Here is an 18,657-nt window from a genome sequence, read left to right as displayed (position 1 = left end):
CAGCCCTCTTTTGATATATATCTCGACTTCTACTTATTTTTATTTCATTCCAACATAACCCTAAGTCCATGAAAGCTCTAAAACCCTCTCCTAAACATATCTAACCAATCTCTAAGAGAAATCAACGATTAAAAGTGCAAATCAAGAGATCCAAGCTTAGGGTTGTTTATTGAATCTTAGTGTTGCTTCTTGTGCTGAACTTGAGAAGAACTTAAGGGTGAAGAAACTTTTATGCTGGATGGTTATTGAGCTCTGGAAGTAAGCTTCTACCTTGTTTTCATGATTATGGAATTATTTAGCCTTTCTACTACTTGCTAGATGAGAAAGTTGTGAAAGGAAAACTTAAACTTGCTTTGGAATATAAGTTGAGTTGTGGACTGATCTTTGATCATGTTGTTGCTGTGTTATTAGGATGATTTCCATGTATGTGGATAGTATTTGATGTGGTTAAGATATTGTTGAGTTTATACTTCATGGATGAGAAGAAGGGAAGTGTATATCATTCTTGTATATTAGTATATTTGAGAGTGGATTGACGAATATCCTTGTATGATTGTTGTAGGAAGTATAAGAGGCTCATATGAGATGTTAGTTGTTGTTGTTGGCATGTTATGGATGTAATTCTATGGTAAATGAGTAGTAGGTGATGGTGTAATCATATTGTTATGATTTTGCAACATAGACATCAAAAGGAAGAGAGTATAATAATCGTACGAAGTATATTTTGGGCTATTTGTTCTGTAACTTGGGAATACTTGTTGAAATAAGTTTAAGGAACTTATGTATACTTGTTGTGTTACACCTCGGAAATTTTGGATTTGTTGCCTTGTGAATAGGCTAATGTGAGCTTAAGGTGATTATGAAATTCTTACAAGATTAAGGGAAGTATTAGATAGCTTAAAGTGCATACTATAAGATTTTGAAGTCATATGAATATGTGAAATTTAGTTTGTTGGAGAAAGTGAAATGTAAGTCGTATTTGGAAAGGTTTTCGCTATAATTGAGCTAATAATTATTTGGTGATGTCTTGAGAGGCTGCTATAGGGCCTATTGTATGGTTAATGAAGTAATATATAAAGTGCCAAGAAGGTTCCACCAGGATTGGAAGTCAAACTAATCAACGAGAGAAAGTTTCAGATAACTGTGAGTTATACGACCACTTATACGGTCCGTATAACTTTATACGGTCCGTATAAGGGGGGTCCGTATAACATGATCTTAATAGAAAGGGAAATTTTTATGGTGGTGTTATACGGTCCACTTATACGGACCGTATAATATTATACGGACCGTATAAGTGGTCCGTATAAGTCCATCGGGCAGCATTTTAATTTTTGTATACATAGATGACCCTTGTTCTTTTATTTCATTTCTCACATTTCCACAAGTCTTGAGAGCTCCAAACCCTTCTCCAAGCATATTCCACTCCAACCCAAGAGAAAACAAAGATCAAAAGGCAAGAATCAAGATATCCATGTGTTAGAAGGCTCACTAAGGTTAGTAGACTTCAAGATCTACTTGGATATTGTTGCTAGGGTTTTTGCACAAGTTGATATCTTACTCTAAAGCTCATTCTTATAAGATAAAAGGTTATTTTTCATGCTTATTTCATGCTATCATGAATGCTTGGTTGTTGAAAAACTTGGGTAGAAGAATAAAGTAGAAAATGAGGTCTAAATGTAGCTTTTGTGATGTTTTTGAGTAGTAAGCTAACTTGAGTCATGATTCTTAGTATGATATGGGTATAATATTATTATAAAAGGTAGTAATAGTTATGAGGAAGCATTGTATGAAAATGTGCTAAGAATGGGTGTGAAGTTGTTAGTATAAGTTGAGCATGAGAATGAATTTTGAAGGCTTAATGGAATGTGATTACTTGATTATGGTATTGTGGATGTTATTGCGGTTGTTTGGGAGTTGTTTTGTAATATGGTGGAAGTTGATGAGATAGGGGAAATGCTTCCCAATTTTCATTAGATCATGAATTATTCTACTTTGAATTTAAGAGTATCATTAAGGCTTAACTATGGTATGAATCCTTCTAAATGTAGATTGTCCAAGCTTCGACGGTGAACGTTAAGTAGTTAAGAAGACAAAGAGGTATGTAAGGCTAACCCTTCTTTCATTAAGGCATGATTCCTTGCCACATACCCTTTCATGAGTTTCATAGTGTCTTCCAAATGACTCTATCTCTAAAAATTACTAAAGCTCATGATCCTCGATACTTTCACGATGCTATTACCTCTCTTATATGATAGTTTATCCTCTAAGGATAGATGTAACGAAAACGATTATGGTAATGATATGATGATACTCATGGACTCTTATGTATACGTGTCTAAGTATGTATGACTATTATGTAACACCGAGCCTATATGGTCGGGTCTGATACCTATCGCGCGCACACCACTGTAGTTGGGTCGGATAACACTGAGCCTTGGTAGGGCCAGGTATGTATAACACCGAGCCTTGTCATGGCCGGGTACGTGAACACCGAACCTTCATGGTCGAGTATGATACTAATATATACATATATGAGTGAGCATTATAAATGGAAGGTTCCTATTAGAAAATAGGTAAGAAAATAGGATTGTTGCCACTAGAGGTACAAGTGGCTCTATTATCTCATGACTCTCCTATCTTATGTTATTTCTTATGCTTCCACTATGATGATTGATTATACTTTACATACTCAGTACATTATTCGTACTGACGTCCTTTTGTTTGTGGACGTTGCGTTATGCCCGCAGGTGGACAGGGAGACAGACTTGATCCATAGATTATTCGTTCAGGGACTGCATAGAGGAGCTCCATTTGATCCGGAGCTGCAGCTGTTGGTACCATTCTTTTGTGTACATACATATGGGCATGGCGGGGTCCTGTCCCATCTATATGATGTTACATACTCTTTTTAGAGGCTCGTAGACAGTTGTGTATGGTTAGATGTCTTTTATCTTTGTCGGCTTATATTTTGTATATCATTTTGTTAGCCTCGTCGGCTTGTGTATATGTATATGGGCATAGTTGTTGATGATGATATAAATGTGTCGTTGCCCAATGAGATTAGTATTATTGATGTATAGAAATCATGCGTAGGCCATGTGACTCACCTAGATATGAATATGAATGTACGATAAGAGATGCCCGGGTAGGTTAGCACCGGGTGTCCGTCAAGGCCCTCCGGTTGGGTTGTGACATGTTGTAGTTGTGGGATTTTTGGTGATGATTAAGAAATAGAGGAATGCTGCCCTTTTCACTTTGGAATCGAGTTATCATTGATATACGTGATATCCTAGCGCCATCTAAGTTGTATATGTATTCTTTTTTATAGGATTAGCGCTCTAGTTGTGATAAGCTCGTTGTTGGATTACTTGGACGACTTGAGGTATTTTAAGGCTAACTTTCCTTCTTTTGGCATGATCCTTATGAATGGAACGTAAACGTAACACTACTCCCTAATGATTCTATTCTTAGCAGCTAGGGATATCCCATGATGATTTATGATCTAGTAATGTTGATTTCAGTAAGCACTTTTTCAGATTCAGTATGATTCATAGAGTCATTTGTTGATGAAAATGTTATCACGTAACGATGTTCGGTGGTAGAACGACCTTACGTCACTCCAACAGATTTAGGATGTTACACCTATGACCCCGCAGACGTTACATACACGTATATTATGTGTTATATATATATGGCGTATAGGGAAGGTGACGACATTATATACGCACTACCACCTGATCAGCTGGTCACATGCTGATGCCCACAGAGGCCGATATGATACAATGGGATGCCCACAAAGGTTTGACAGGCGTTATATACGCATATATATGTATGACACTTATGCATGCATGCACAGTATTTATGCATATCATTGGCCCACAGTGGTAGTTCAGACGTACAGGTTGCATTCATTTTATCTTATGTTTTTTCGTGTTACTTTCATGTCTCTATTATGCTGTTTTCCATGCCTTACATACTCAGTACATTATTCGTACTGACGTCCATGTTGACTGGGGACGTTGCGTTTCATGCCCGCAGGTCTTGATATACGGGTTGACAGCTCTCCCAGGAGGATATCAGCTCAGCGGACAGTGTTGTTGCACTCTACTTGTTCCGGAGTTGCCTTGTGAGTCAGTATGGTTATATATGCATATGTATGGGTACGGCGGGGCCCTGTGTTACATCTTGGAAATTTCGAGTCGTTTGCATTATGAGTAGACTAACATAAGCCTAAGTGGACATGAAGTCCTCATAAGGTTAAGGAAGGTATTTGATAACTTTAAGTGCGTACCTTAAGGTTTTGGAGTCATATGAATCGGTGGAAGTAAGTTCGTCAAAGGAAGTGGAATTTGAGTCATATTTTGGGAAGATTTCGCATCAATTGAGTTATACTTTGTCTAGTAATACCTTGAGGGGAGATATAGGGTCCCTTAGATAGTTAATGAAGTTTTGTACAAGTACCAAGAAGGTTCCATAAGGATTGGAAGTCAAATGAATGAAAGGGAGCAAGTTATCGGAAGTAGCTATTTGACGGTCCATTTGACGGACCATAGGATATTTGACGGTCCGTTAAATGGTGGAGCCACCACCGTGAAACGATCACAGAGAGGTATGTTTGGTTAGGCTATTTCAAGGTCCATTTGATGGACCGCAGGATGTTTGACGGTCCGTCAAAATGGCCGTCAAAGTTGCCGACGGGATTTTAAGTGAAGCTTTATATATTTCGTTTTACCTCATTTGGGTTCATTATTTCCCCATTTCAGACCCTAGAGCTCTCCAAAACCCTCTCCCCAAGTTTATGTACTAATCCATGCCAAACCCAAGAGGATCAAGGGATTCAAGTGCTAAAAAGCTTACTAGGGTTTGTGGAGCTCAAGATTTCCTTTGGAGTTGATGTTGGAGGTTTCACTCTAGTGGAGTAATTTGATCCAAGGCTTGTTCTTGTGTGATTAAGGTGAGTTTTCACATTTATTGCATATAGTTAAGGTTGTTTGATTGTTATACAGTTTGGTTGAAGGAGGAAAAATGAAAGGAGAGTTCAAGTATGAGTTTGAGGATATTTTGAGCTATAAATTAACTTGAGTTATAATTTTTGGCATGTTATGAGTATAATCTTGTTATGGGTGGTAATAATGATGATGAGGAAGTGTCGTATGCAAGCGCATATGGTGTTGTGTTGCAGTTATTGTTATGGGTTGATTATGAAAAGGAGTTTTGGGATGGAATGAAGCATAACTTGAATGAAGTCTCTAATTATGGTATTATTGATGATTTCATTGTTGATTGGGAGTTGTTTTGGAATTTGGTAGAAGTAGACGAAATAGGGGAAATACTGCACAATTTTCGCTAGCTCAAAATTATACTAGTTTTTCCCCTATTTCGTAGTTAAGAAGACATAAATGTATGTAAGGCTAACCCTTCTTTCTTAAGGCATGATTCCATTGTTGTGCGCCTAGAGATGAAATTCATGATGTCTTCCATGATGACTCCATTGCTAGAAGTGCAAAAGCTCTTAGTCCTTGATACTCTTATGATACCATTGATCTCGTCCTACGATAGTTGATCTTTTAAGGAAAGGTATAGTGATGAGGATGATGATGTTGCTTTTACTTATGTATTCATATATATAGATGAAGCCATGTTGTGACACCGAGCCTATATGGCCGGGTATGATATCTATTGCGCGCACACCACTGATCTGTTGGGTACGGACAACTCCGAGCCTTGTTATGGCCGGGTACGGATGACACCGAAACTACATGGTCGAGTATGGTATTATTATACATATATATATATATATATATATATATATATATATATATATATCTGTGTGTGTGTGTGTATGAGAGGTTTTCCTTAGAGAAAGGGTAAGTAGGTATGATTAACGTCTCGAGAGGTATAAGTGGTTCTTCTATTTTATGCTATCCTTCATGTTTTTATCATGTTACTACTTATGCCATCCATACTCAGTACATTTTTCGTACTGACGTCCTTTGTTTATGGACGTTGTGCTCATGACCGCAGGTGGACAGGGAGACAGACTCGATCCTTAGGCTGATTCATCAGAGATTGCCCAGAGAAGCTCCATTTGATTTGGAGCTGCAGCAGTTGGTACTACTCTTTGTGTATTTATATGGGCATGGCGGGGCCCTGTCCCGTCTTTATAATGTCACAAACTCTTTGTAGAGGCTCGTAGACAGTTGTGTATAGCTATATATCTCTAATCCTTGTCGGCTCATATTTTGTATATCATTTTGATAGCCTTGTCGGCTTGCGTGTGTGTGTGTCTGTGTGTGTGTGTATATATATATATATATATATATATATGGGCATAGTTAATGATGTTGATACAAAAGTGCCTAGTCCGATGGAATTTGTAGTACTGATGCATAGAAATTTCGATTTAGCCTTATGGCTCACCTAGATATGATTGTGAAGGTATGATGAGGGGTGCTCGGTGGGTTAGCTTCGGGTGCCCGTCTAGGCCCTCCGGTTGGGTCGTGACACCCTGTCCCGACCACGTTATGTCATGTACTCCATTAAAGGCTTGTAGATAGGTATGTACAGTCAGATGTAGTATGGTCTTGTCGGCCCGTACAGTATATCCAGCTTGTTTATGCAGTTACATCCTTTCAGACTTGTCCTATTTCAGTCTATTACTTCTGTGAGTCAGCAGGTTATCTCATGGTGGCCCTAATAGCCCACCTATGCTTATGATTACATTACGGATGTATGTCTAGTGGTACTCGGCAAGTAAGGCTAGGTGCCCGTCATGGCCCATCAGTTTGGGTCGGGACATATAAAGTATAAAACAAATTTGTTTGTATGAAGTATAGTCTTTATCAGTGTTTTAAAAGGCGTTTTTGGGGCAAGCCCCGGGGCGAGGCGTACCAAAAACGCACCGAGGTAGACAGGCAGGGCATAAGTATCGTGGGGCGTAAGCCCCAAGAACTTTTTCAAGTTTGAGCCAAAATTGCTTAATAAATCTTTTTTTAAAAGTTAAATATACAATAATTAACTCATACTGAATTCTCAAACTAAAAATCTCAAAAAGTCAAAAGTTTTTTCTAATTGTTTATCCTAATTCACCATCTTTTCTCTTTGTTGTTTACAAAGTAACATATACACTTTAGACCTTTGTATGCACAGTGCAAACTACAAGGCAAAAAGCTTTGTCCTCCAATTCTTACTATCTTCCATGTTTGAATTTTCCTTCTTTATGCTTTATTTTCTTCAAGATATTTTTCGCATTCTTCAATTTATCTTTTTCAAAATAGTTTTTAGTTTTAGAATTTCTTTTGGTATCGAGCTAGTTTAGATAATATTTTGAAGACTCTCTTCTGGCTATGGCTATTTGTATTATAATGAGTATTAATTTGTATCTAGTTTTAGGTTTTTAAACAATAACTTATATTATTGTCATTTTTATCTTTGATTTAATAGAACAGAGTATCATTTTTACAACTCTAATTGTGTTTCATCATAGTCATGTTATTGTGTAATGCATCTTTACGTTATTCACTATTCAAGATTTTTTTAATGGTTCATGTACATGTTAGCTTGTTAATAGTAGATATATACATTTTTCTACTAATTTTATTATTTTTCGATTTTAATGTATTTTTTTACTTATATGTTTATTTTATTAATTTATAAAATACTAAAAATTAAATACATGGGGCTTACGCCCCGTGCCTCGAGGCTTACACCTGGGCGAGGCATATATAAAACGTCTCGCCTTACGCCCGCACCTTTTAAAACATTGGTCTTTAGTTCTTATTTGATTGCTTTGTGATTGATTAATTCCTGTATGTAGAATTTTTGTAATTTATTTATGTTTTAATTAACTAACATGATAAGAATGTGATTCTGCTTGATGGAAATTGAGTGTATGTAGAATGGATTGCTCAGGAGTTACATCGTTTTTTAGGAATGCAATTGATTATGAATCTGTAACTATATATTGTTAAAGGAAAGGGAATTATTTTATGTTTATTTAAGTTCAAAAACTTCTGGTAAGTGAAGAGGAACAATACAATTTTTACTAATGGACGCGATAATTGCACGTACACTATAACTGGTATTATATTAAAAGCATGAAGCTCCTTAGCGAAATGCCGTTCGTTCTTTTTTTTTTGCCTTTTTACATAGTGTTCACATTGGACAAAATAAGAATTTAAATAGATTTCACATTAAATAAAATACTCATTAAATTATTTTCCTAATATTTAGGATTTGAAATCCATTGAAATTTGATTATTAAACCTTTCCTTATGTACTTATATTTTAGGACTATAAAATAAATCAAAATTTTATATTAAAAATCCTTAAAAAGTCAATTTAATACACAGTTTGTGTACGTTCTTTTGAAGTAGTTTGTATGGCAATTGACAAGTGACATTACATAGTCCAAAATTTTTGGGCGTAAATAAAAGGGAAGTCAACTAATAATAGAATTCTAATGCAAATGACTCTAGGATTCTATAACTTACCTTCAAGAATTTTAGGAATGCAATTATTTACCTTTTTCATTTAATTCTTTCTTTTAAAGAGAATTCTCACACTGAACAAACTTTGTGATTTAATATTTCCTAATATATAGGACTTTTATGTATTCATAAATTCTTCCTTATTTGAAAAATAACACCAATATTAGATCAATCAAAGTAGGAACCTTTCATGTGCCTAAATTTCCCTTTAGGTTAAAGAGATTGTATTCTTTGTTATATAAATATATAAGTAAAAAGTGACGCCAAAATTTGAAAAAATTAAAGTAGGAAACTTTCGTGTACCTTAGAACTTCATTAGCTAAGTTCATTTTTTTCTTGTAATGTTTGCTATTAAATGATGTACGCGCTTTGTTCACGCGCAAAGCGCATACACTAAACTAGTGAATCAAAATACTCCAAGAAAAAAAAGAGATACCAAAAATTCCTGCGCTAAAGGGGCATTAAAACCCGCCCATCAGACTTCTTCCCCACCACTGGTCCCCCACTCAAATTAATAAAAACCAAAATGTCATTAAAGAGAAAAACCGTGGGCCCACATTCCAAAAACAAACATTCCGCTTCAAATTTCATCCCAAAAGTCAATATTCTCGGTATATTCAAGTCAAGGAACAATATTAGAAGCTTCAATTTCGTAATAAAGTGATGTACAACTCGATTGAAACAACCCTACAACAAGCTTCGATCAAGGTATTTACTATGAACTTTCTAATTATTTTGTTAAATACATTAGAATTCTAAGCTTGATCAATGTTTCATAGTCTCAAGTTTCAAAAAATAAACCTTTTTCCGCAAAAAATTTCATGAATTTGAATTATTTTTTATATGTTTTCACTGGCAGTTGGGACTGCAGTGAGTTATATTTTTATTTTTATTTTTTGTTAATTTTTTTTTTGTTAATTGTTTATTAATTATTTAATTAGAAAAAATATAGTAATCTCCTATTATTTTTTAATTATGTAATTTTTAATTTATTTAATTATCAAATTGTTTATCCTATGTTAATTGTTTGTTTATCCTATGTTAATTGTTAATGTGCTAATTAGTTATCTAATTTTATGTGTTAATTATTTAATTAATTATTTAGTTAATTAATTTATCGCTTAATGAATTATTCGTTATTACTTTAATTGTAGTTAGAAGAATAATTAGTTAGCAATTGTTAATTAGTAATTCGCTAGTTGATATAATTTCCTGATAAAGGATTAGTTAGTTAACATAATTTCCCGTTTAGTATAAACTTTTAGTTAAGAAAATAATTAAGTAGGTAATTTTTCATAAGAATATAATGCAACATAATTCTCATAATTCACAATCATAAAACGAATAATGAACGATAAACTAAATCCTTAGTTTAGGATTGGGCATCGTTAATAAACTTACCCTATAAAGGATTACATCACAAATATAATTTCCCTATAAAGGATTAGTTATGTAACATAATTTTCCGTTGAATAAATTAGCTATTTAATAATAAACTTTTAGTTAAGAAATTAATTAATTTAGTAATTTTTAATTAGATATAATTTTGCAAAAATTATAATACAACATAATTCTCATAAGCCACAAATTTTGAATAAAGAAGGATAAACTAAATCCCGGATAACGAATGATAAAGGATTAGTTAGTTAATATAATTATTTTTATAAACGATTAGTTAGTTAATATAATTATTTTTATAAACGATTAGTTAGTTAATATAATTTGGGTTAAAATATTAGTTAGTTAACATAATTTCCCTTTAATTTCAAGAATAATTAATAATTTAGTTTGGACAGACAAACCTCCATGGATCCCAACGTTTACCCGGGGCCCATCGATAGATCAGTACTTGCTCTACAGGATAATCACAGGTCCGAGCTATTATGGGGTGAGGTTATACATATGGGGGCACGCTCCATCCCCGTAAGATGGAAATGGCGTGGGCTTTTTTACGCCAGCGCCCCTACATCCCTGCATCTAAGAGATATTGTATTGGGGCGGTATATATCGCTGTGTCTCAATTGGTCAGGTACAGCATGATCGAGCTCTTGTGACGGTCATACTTGAGCGGTGGAGGCCTGAGATGCACACCTTTCATCTCCGCACTGTTGAGGCCACAATCACGCTTCAGGATGTTGCGGTGTTGTTTGGATTGCGGGTAGATGGAGACCCATTATATAGTCGGGATGAGCCTTCTCCTGGTGAGACATGCGCAACGGAGTTAATTAGGCTCACCGAGTTCGTGGCTGTGGGCCCTACTATCTGGGGATAGAGTCGAGTGAGGATTAGTGCCCTCTGCGATTATTTGCGTGACTTGCCTCCTATTCACGACGACACTGATCAGATGGTTGTTGATCGTCATGCCCGTCTGTACTTGCTCATTATATTCGGGGGCATCATGTTCCTGAACAAGTCGGGTGCCTTTTTCAGCTTACGGTACTTGATCTTTTTGGACGATCTGGAACGCTTATGTAACACCTTGTACCTTTAAACTAGGATACGTTCATGATTTGGGACATAGAAGATCAGATGAGAAGTGTTGGAAATAAATTCGTCTCAGTTCGGCAAAGTTCCATTTTACGTCCAGATATACGGACCGTATATTATTATACGGCCCATACTTACAAACCGTATTTGGTAGGTGGAAAATTTCAGTTTCTGCCAAAGTTTTAAAATTCCTTAATACGGACAGTATAAAGTTATATGGACCATACTTTGTAAGCGTATAATAGAATACGGACCGTATTTTGGGTCCGTGAATCTTGTTTGAAAAATCTCAGTTTCTAGAAATTTTTAGAATTCTTAAATACGGTCGTTATACGGACCGTTTATAATTATACGGACCGTATAAGTTGACCGTATAATTTCCCGACTCAATTAAGTATAAATACCTCATGTTCAATTCCTTTTCCACTTTTCACATTCTCCAAGCCCTAGAACGAAGGTTTTCTCCTCCCAATAATCTAAAACACCAAGGTAAGCCTATTCCAATCATTCCAAGTCAATTCTAACATGTATTCATGTGATATAATGAGAGTTTATCATTCCTAACCTAGGGTTTCAAGAAAACCCATTTAAAGGATTCAAGATTAAAGCTTTAGGGATTCTTCTTCAACTTCAGATTATTGATACAAGTTTTGGGAGCATTAGCAGGTATGTAGGGTTTCTATCTACGTGTGGGAACATCATTGTTCTTCCCCACGCCACGTTCTTCCAGGATTATACGAAAGTTTACCAAAACTAGGGTTCTAGATATGTTCATGATAACCCTAAGTACATGTACCATGAAATACCATGTTTGTAAGGTTACTTCGTTATTGTGTTCTTAATATTTCATTCTGGTTATTGAGAATTTGTCCGTAATCCATGAAAACCCATACTTTGCATTCCATGGGTTCTTAAATGCAAGACATGAACTTTTATGTTTATTTTCATGAAATTCTACATGTTTCCATGTTTCCATGTTTTCATACAAGTTATATTATATATTTATCTTCATGTTATAATACAATCACAAATCATGTTCACAATCATGTTTATGAAATTCATGGGCTTCTCAGCCAACTATATCATGTTCTTGTTTTTGGCAGTTGCACAAATTACCGAGAAGGTTTTATACCTGAAACTACGTATGCCAACGTAGGATAAGGATCGCTCCGCCTAGTAGGACAATTCCTTCATATATTCCCCATTGAGGGATTTGAATCCATTCATGTCATGTTCATGTCTTGTACCCCGGCAAGGTACAAGATGGCTTAGCTAATCAGGCAGACATCAGACACCACGTACTAACGTGGTGGTTTCATGTTGGTTACATTAATGCTCTCCCACATATACGTTTCTTATGTTATATATATATATATATATATATATATATATATATATATATATATATATATATATATATATATATATATATATTTAATTTCATGCTCATGATCAGGTTTCAGTTTCAGTTTCATCCCTCATCATGTTATTTCATATGCAATGTCTGTTTCATTCAGTACCAGTTGTCAGTAAATTTCCAGAGGTCTTTCCAGATGACCTACCCGGCGTCCCTCTCGATAGGGAGATTGACTTTGGAATCGATCTAGTTCTCGGCACCAAGCCGATATTTATTCCGCCATATAGAATGGTTCCAGCCGAGTTGAAAGAATTAAAAGTTCAGTTGAAAGATCTTCTTGACAAGGGATTTATTCGACCAAGTGTCTCGCCTTGGGGCACACCGGTCTTGTTCGTCTGAAAGAAAGATAGTTCTCTACGCATATGTATTGACTACCGCCAGTTGAATAAAGTCACCATTAAGAACAAGTATTCTCTCCCTAGAATCGATGATTTATTTGACCAACTTCAGGGTGCTCAGTGTTATTCCAAGACTGACCTCGGATCAGGTTACCATCAGTTAAAGGTTAAGGAAGTTGTTATTCCTAAGACAGCTTTCAAAACCCGTTATGGACACTTTGAATTTCTTGTCATGTCTTTTGGATTGCGAAATGTGCCAGCTGCTTTCATGGACCTTATAAACAGGGTTTTCAAGCCCTATCTCGATTTATTCGTCATTGTTTTCATTGATGATATTCTGGTATATTCCCATAGTGAGGCTGATCATGCAGAACATCTCAGAATACTGTTGCAGACTCTTAAGGATCGTGAACTTTTTGTAAAATTCTCAAAGTGTGAGTTTTGGCTTGAGTCAGTGGCATTCTTAGGCCATGTGATTTCAAGTGAAGGCGTGAAAGTCGATTTTCAGAAAATAGACACTGTGAAGAATTGGCCCAGACCCACCTCAGCATCAGATATCAAAAGTTTCTTGGGTCTGGCAGGCTATTACAGACTTTTTGTAGAGGGTTTTCTTCAATCTCAACCCCATTGACTAAGTTGACTTAGAAGAAGGTCAAATTTTAATGGTCAAACGCGTATGAGCAGAGTTTTGAGGAGTTGAAACAAGGTTGACTTTCGCTCCAATTTTGACGCTACCAGAGGGAATCGACGGGTTCGTTGTATATTGTGATGCTTCGATAATTGGTCTCAGATATGTCTTAATGCAGCATGGTAAGGTTGTAGCTTATGCATCTCGTCAGCTTAAGCCTCATGAAAAGAATTATCCGACACATGACTTAGAGTTGGCAGCTATGGTTTTTGCACTTAAGATATGGCATCACTACTTATATGGAGTACATCTGGATATTTGTACCGATCAGAAAATCCTGCAGTAGATCTTTAAGCCAAGGGAGTTGAATCTTAGGTAGAGAAGATGGCTCGAATTGCTTAAGGACAATGATGTGGATATTCTCTATCTTCCAGGGAAAGCGAATATTGTAGCCAATGCTCTTAGTTGGCATTCCATGGGAATTTTAGCCCACGTTAAGGCAGATATGAGAACTATGACGAAGAAGTTCACCGTTTGGCCAGTCTTGGAGTTTGACTTTTGGACTCCGAGGATGGTGGTGTTATTGTTCAGAACAGAGCTCATTCCTCCTTAGTGGTTGAAGTCAAAGAGAATCAGTTAGTGATCCCTACTTGTTACAACTGAAAGGGGGGATCCACAAGCATAAGACAACAGCTTTTGAACAAGGGGGAGATGATGGTACCTTAAGGTACCGAGGCAGATTATGTGTTCTAGATGTAGATGGGCTCAGAGAGCGAATTATGTCGGAAGCTCCCAATTCCAGGTATTCCATTCATCCAGGTTCCACTAAGATGTATCATGATCTTAAGGAGATTTATTGGTGGAATGACATGAAAAAGAATGTAGCAGATTTTGTGGCTAAGTGTCCGAATTATCAGCAAGTGAAAGCCGAACACCAGAGGCTTGGTGGCTTGGCACATAATATTGATATTCCTGTCTGGAAATGGGAGATGATAAATCTGGACTTTATAATAGGTCTACCTCGTTAATCCCGCAGGTAGGGGTGGCCGTTTAGTTTTTCGGTTCGGTTTTTTCAAAGTTCGGTTCGGTTTTTCGATTTCGGTTTTTTGAAAGTGGACACCGAACACCGCACTGAATTAGTTCGGTTCGGTTCGGTTCGGGTTTTTGAAGTTCGGTTCGGTTCGGTTTCAGTTTTTCTAATTCGGTTTTTTTTTTTTATCAATTACACATCTCTCCATTTATTTCCATTTTCTTTCTTGATTGCTTCGAGTTACAGAGGTTTACGCTAGACTAAATGTTTGAAGGTTTGATGACTTTAGAATCCAACCATAGTAATCATCCACACATACAAGATAATATCTTCTATATACAAAATATAATGTATTATACAATGTATAATAAAATCATACGAGGTATATAAAATTTTATATAGTGTATAATCAAATTATGTGAGTTATATCTAATTTATTATAATAGGTGAAATAAATTATATGAATATTATTCTATGTATAACATTTTTATTATACTATATATAATAAAAATTAACACTCAAATTATTATTATACTTGTGTTCAATATCCTGTAGTGTTAAATGAAAACTGAGATTTTATTTTTTATGGAACAATGAAAGAAGTTGAGAATAAGGAGGAAGTAGAAAAGGTAAGAAAAAAACGCTGGAAAAAAATCTTGCAGAATAAGGAGGAAGATGAACAACAAATAGGTATTGGAGTTATTCACGTCTGAAGGGTTTCCTTATTTATAGCAATTTGATTTACTATAAAACACTTAACCTGCCATGTAATGTTTAATAACATTTAGTTGCTAAGAGTATGTAAATATTATAATATTATTGTCTACTTATGTTTTTTTCCCAAAAAAAAAAAAATTGTATTCATGTAGTAAATCTTCAAAAAAAAAAAAAAACTTCAGTTAAACCGAAATACCGAAGAACCGTTGACCCGGAACCAAACACCGAATTTGTTATAAAAAAAACCGAAACCGAACCGAAAAACCAAATTAATTCGGTTTGGTCCGATTTTTCGATTTTCGGTGTCTATGCCCAGCCCTACCCGCAGGCATGATTCAATTTGGGTGATTGTGGACCGACTCACTAAGTCAACACATTTTTTGCCCGTCAAGACCATAGTTCAGTAAAAGATTATGTTAAGTTGTATATTCGGGAGATTGTCAGATTACAAGGGGCTCCTTTGTCTATTATTTCAGATCGTGGTGCTCAGTTTACAGCGAACTTTTGGAAATCCTTTCAGAAGGGATTGGGTACCAAGGTAAACCTCAACACAGTTTCCACCCTCAGACAGATGGCCAGGTAGAGAGCACTATTCAGACTCTTGAGGACATGTTGAGAGCATGTGTCCTAGATTTCAAAGGTAATTGGGATGACTATTTGCCCCTCATTGAGTTTTACTTATAATAATAGTTATCATGCTAGTATTCAGATGGCACCGTTTGAAGCTTTGTATGGGCGAAGGTGTAGATCAACTATTGGTTGGTTCGAAGTTAGTGAAGCAGAACTGCTAGGACAAGATTTGGTCTATCAGGCTATGGAGAAAGTCAAGTTAATTCAGGAACTTTTGAAAACGGCTTAGAGTTGCTAGAAGCCTTACACTGATGTGAGGCGAAGAGACTTAGAGTTTCAAGTTGATGATTGGGTGTTCCTTAAAGTTTCACCTGTGAAGGGTGTTATGAGATTTGGCAAGAAAGAAAAGCTCAGTCCCAGATATATTAGACCTTATAGGATCCTGCCAAGGGTTGGTCAAGTAGCTTATGAGCTTGAATTTCCACAAGAATTGGTTGTTGTACACCCAGTGTTCCATGTATCCATGTTGAGGAAATATGTGGGAGACCTGTTGTTGTTTGTTCTTGTTGATACTATAACGGTCAAGGATGGTTTGACTTATGAAGAGATCCCTGTAGCAATTCTTGATCGTTAGGTTCGTAAGTTGAAAACTAAAGAGGTTGCCTCAGTAAAGGTTTTATGGAGGAGTCAGAAAGTCGAAGAGGCTACATGGGAAGGCGAAGAGGACATGAAATCCAGATATCCCCATTTGTTTGAAGAGAAAGCAGAGAACGCTCAAAGTAACCCTTCCATAGTCTATGTCATGTCTCATGTTTCATGCTCATGTCATGTATCTAGTGCCCATGTTCCATGTCTCAGTATTCATGTTTCCATGTAACCATGTCATGTTACTTCAGCTCCATGTTTCATGTCATGTTTCCTTCACGTTCATGTATTCGAGCCTCGTCTAGTCTCAATCTTAATCATGACCCATCATTCGAGGATGAATGATCTCAAGGGAGAGATATTGTACCACCTCGTACCTTTACACTAGGATACGTTCATGATTTGGGACTTAGAAGAGCAGATGAGAAGTGTTGGAAATAAATTCATCACAGTTCGGCAAAGTTCCATTTTATGTCCAGATATACGGACCGTATATTATTATACGACCCGTACTTACAGACCATATTTGGCAGGTGCAAAATTCCAGTTTCTGCCAAAGTTTTAAAATGCTTTAATAAGGACCGTATAAAGTTATATGGACCATACTTTGTGACCATATAATAGAATACGGATTCGGTCCGTGAATCTTGTTTGAAAAATCTCAGTTTCTGAAAATTTTAAGCATTCGTAAATACGGTCAGTTATACGGACCGTATAAGTTGACCGTATAATTTCCCGACTCAGTTCAGTATAAATACATCATGTTCGATTCTTTTTCCACTTTTCACATTCTCCAAGCCCTAGAACGAAGGTTTTCTCCTCCCAACAATCCAAAACACCAAGGTAAGCCTATTTCAATCATTCCATGTCAATTCTAACATGTATTCATGTGATCTAATGAGAGTTCATCATTCCTAACCTAGGGTTTTCAAGAAAACTCATTTAAAGGATTCAAGACTAAAGGTTTAGGGATTCTTCTTCAAGTTCATATTATTGATACAAGTTTTGGGAGCATTAGCAGGTATGTAGGGTTTCTACCCACGTGTGGGAACATCATTGTTCTTCTCCACGCCACGTTCTTCCAGGATTATACGTAAGTTTACCAAAACTAGGGTTCTAGACATGTTCATGATAACCCTATGTACATGTACCAGGACATATCATGTTTGTAAGATTACTTCGTTATTGTGTACTTAATATTCCATTCTGGTTATTGAGAATCTATCCGTAATCCATGAAAACCCATACTTTGCATTCCATGGTTTCTTAAATGCAAGATATGAAATTTTATGTTTATTTTCATGAACTTCTATATGTTTTCGTACAAGTTATTTTATATATTTATCTTCATGTTATAATGCAATGACAAGTCATGTTTATGAAATTCACGGTCTTCTCAGCCAACTATATCATGTTCTTGTTTTTGGGAGTTGCACAGATTATCAAGAAGGTTTTATACCTGAAACTACGTATGCCAACTTAGGATAAGGATCGCTCTGCCCAGTAGGACGATTCCTTCATATATTCCCCAATGAGGGATTGGATCCAATCATGTCATGTTCATGTCTTGTACCCCCGGCAAGGTACAAGATGGCTTAGCTGATCGAGCAGAGATCAGACGCCACGTACTAACGTGGTGGTTTCATGTCAATTACATTAATGCTCTCCCACATATACGTTTCTCATGTTATATGTATGTATTTAAGTTCATGCTCATGAGCAGGTTTCAGTTTCAGTTTCATCCCTCATCATGTTATTTCACGTGCCATGTCTATTTCATTCGGTTGCTTTACTTACCAGTACATTCAATGTGCTGGCGTTCCTTTTTTATTGCTCGGGAGCCTGCATTTTACGATGCAGGTACGGACTTACTGGACGACGAATCTGCTCAATAGGATTATTCACGTATCAGCTTTTGGTCAGTACCATCTTATTCAGGGTGTTACCCTTATTTATTTCCATGTCATGTTTAACAAGTTAAGGTATACTGGGGGCCTTGTCCTAGCAAGTATGTTTTACAGTTCAGATTCATGATAGAGGTTTCATAGACTACTCAGTCAGTTATGTCAAATACTCAGAGTTGTGTAGCCATCTTTGGCTCAGTTTACGACATTTCCACATTCACGATTTAAATAAGTATTTTATTAAATATATTATGACTTCTCATGTTTTGTTAAGTCCCATCATGTTTCATGTTATATTCCGCTCATGTTTATGCCCCATGTTGATTCAACAAGTCATGTGGTTCGCTTGGTCACATGCAGTCAGGCACCGAGTGACGTGTTACGCTCAGGCCATGGTTCGGGGCGTGACAGCTTAGGAGACTACTGCTC

The sequence above is a fragment of the Lycium barbarum genome, chromosome 11 (assembly GCF_019175385.1).
Source record: "Lycium barbarum isolate Lr01 chromosome 11, ASM1917538v2, whole genome shotgun sequence".
In the NCBI taxonomy this organism is placed as follows: Eukaryota; Viridiplantae; Streptophyta; class Magnoliopsida; order Solanales; family Solanaceae; genus Lycium; species Lycium barbarum.
Note: the sequence above shows the minus strand (reverse complement) of the source record.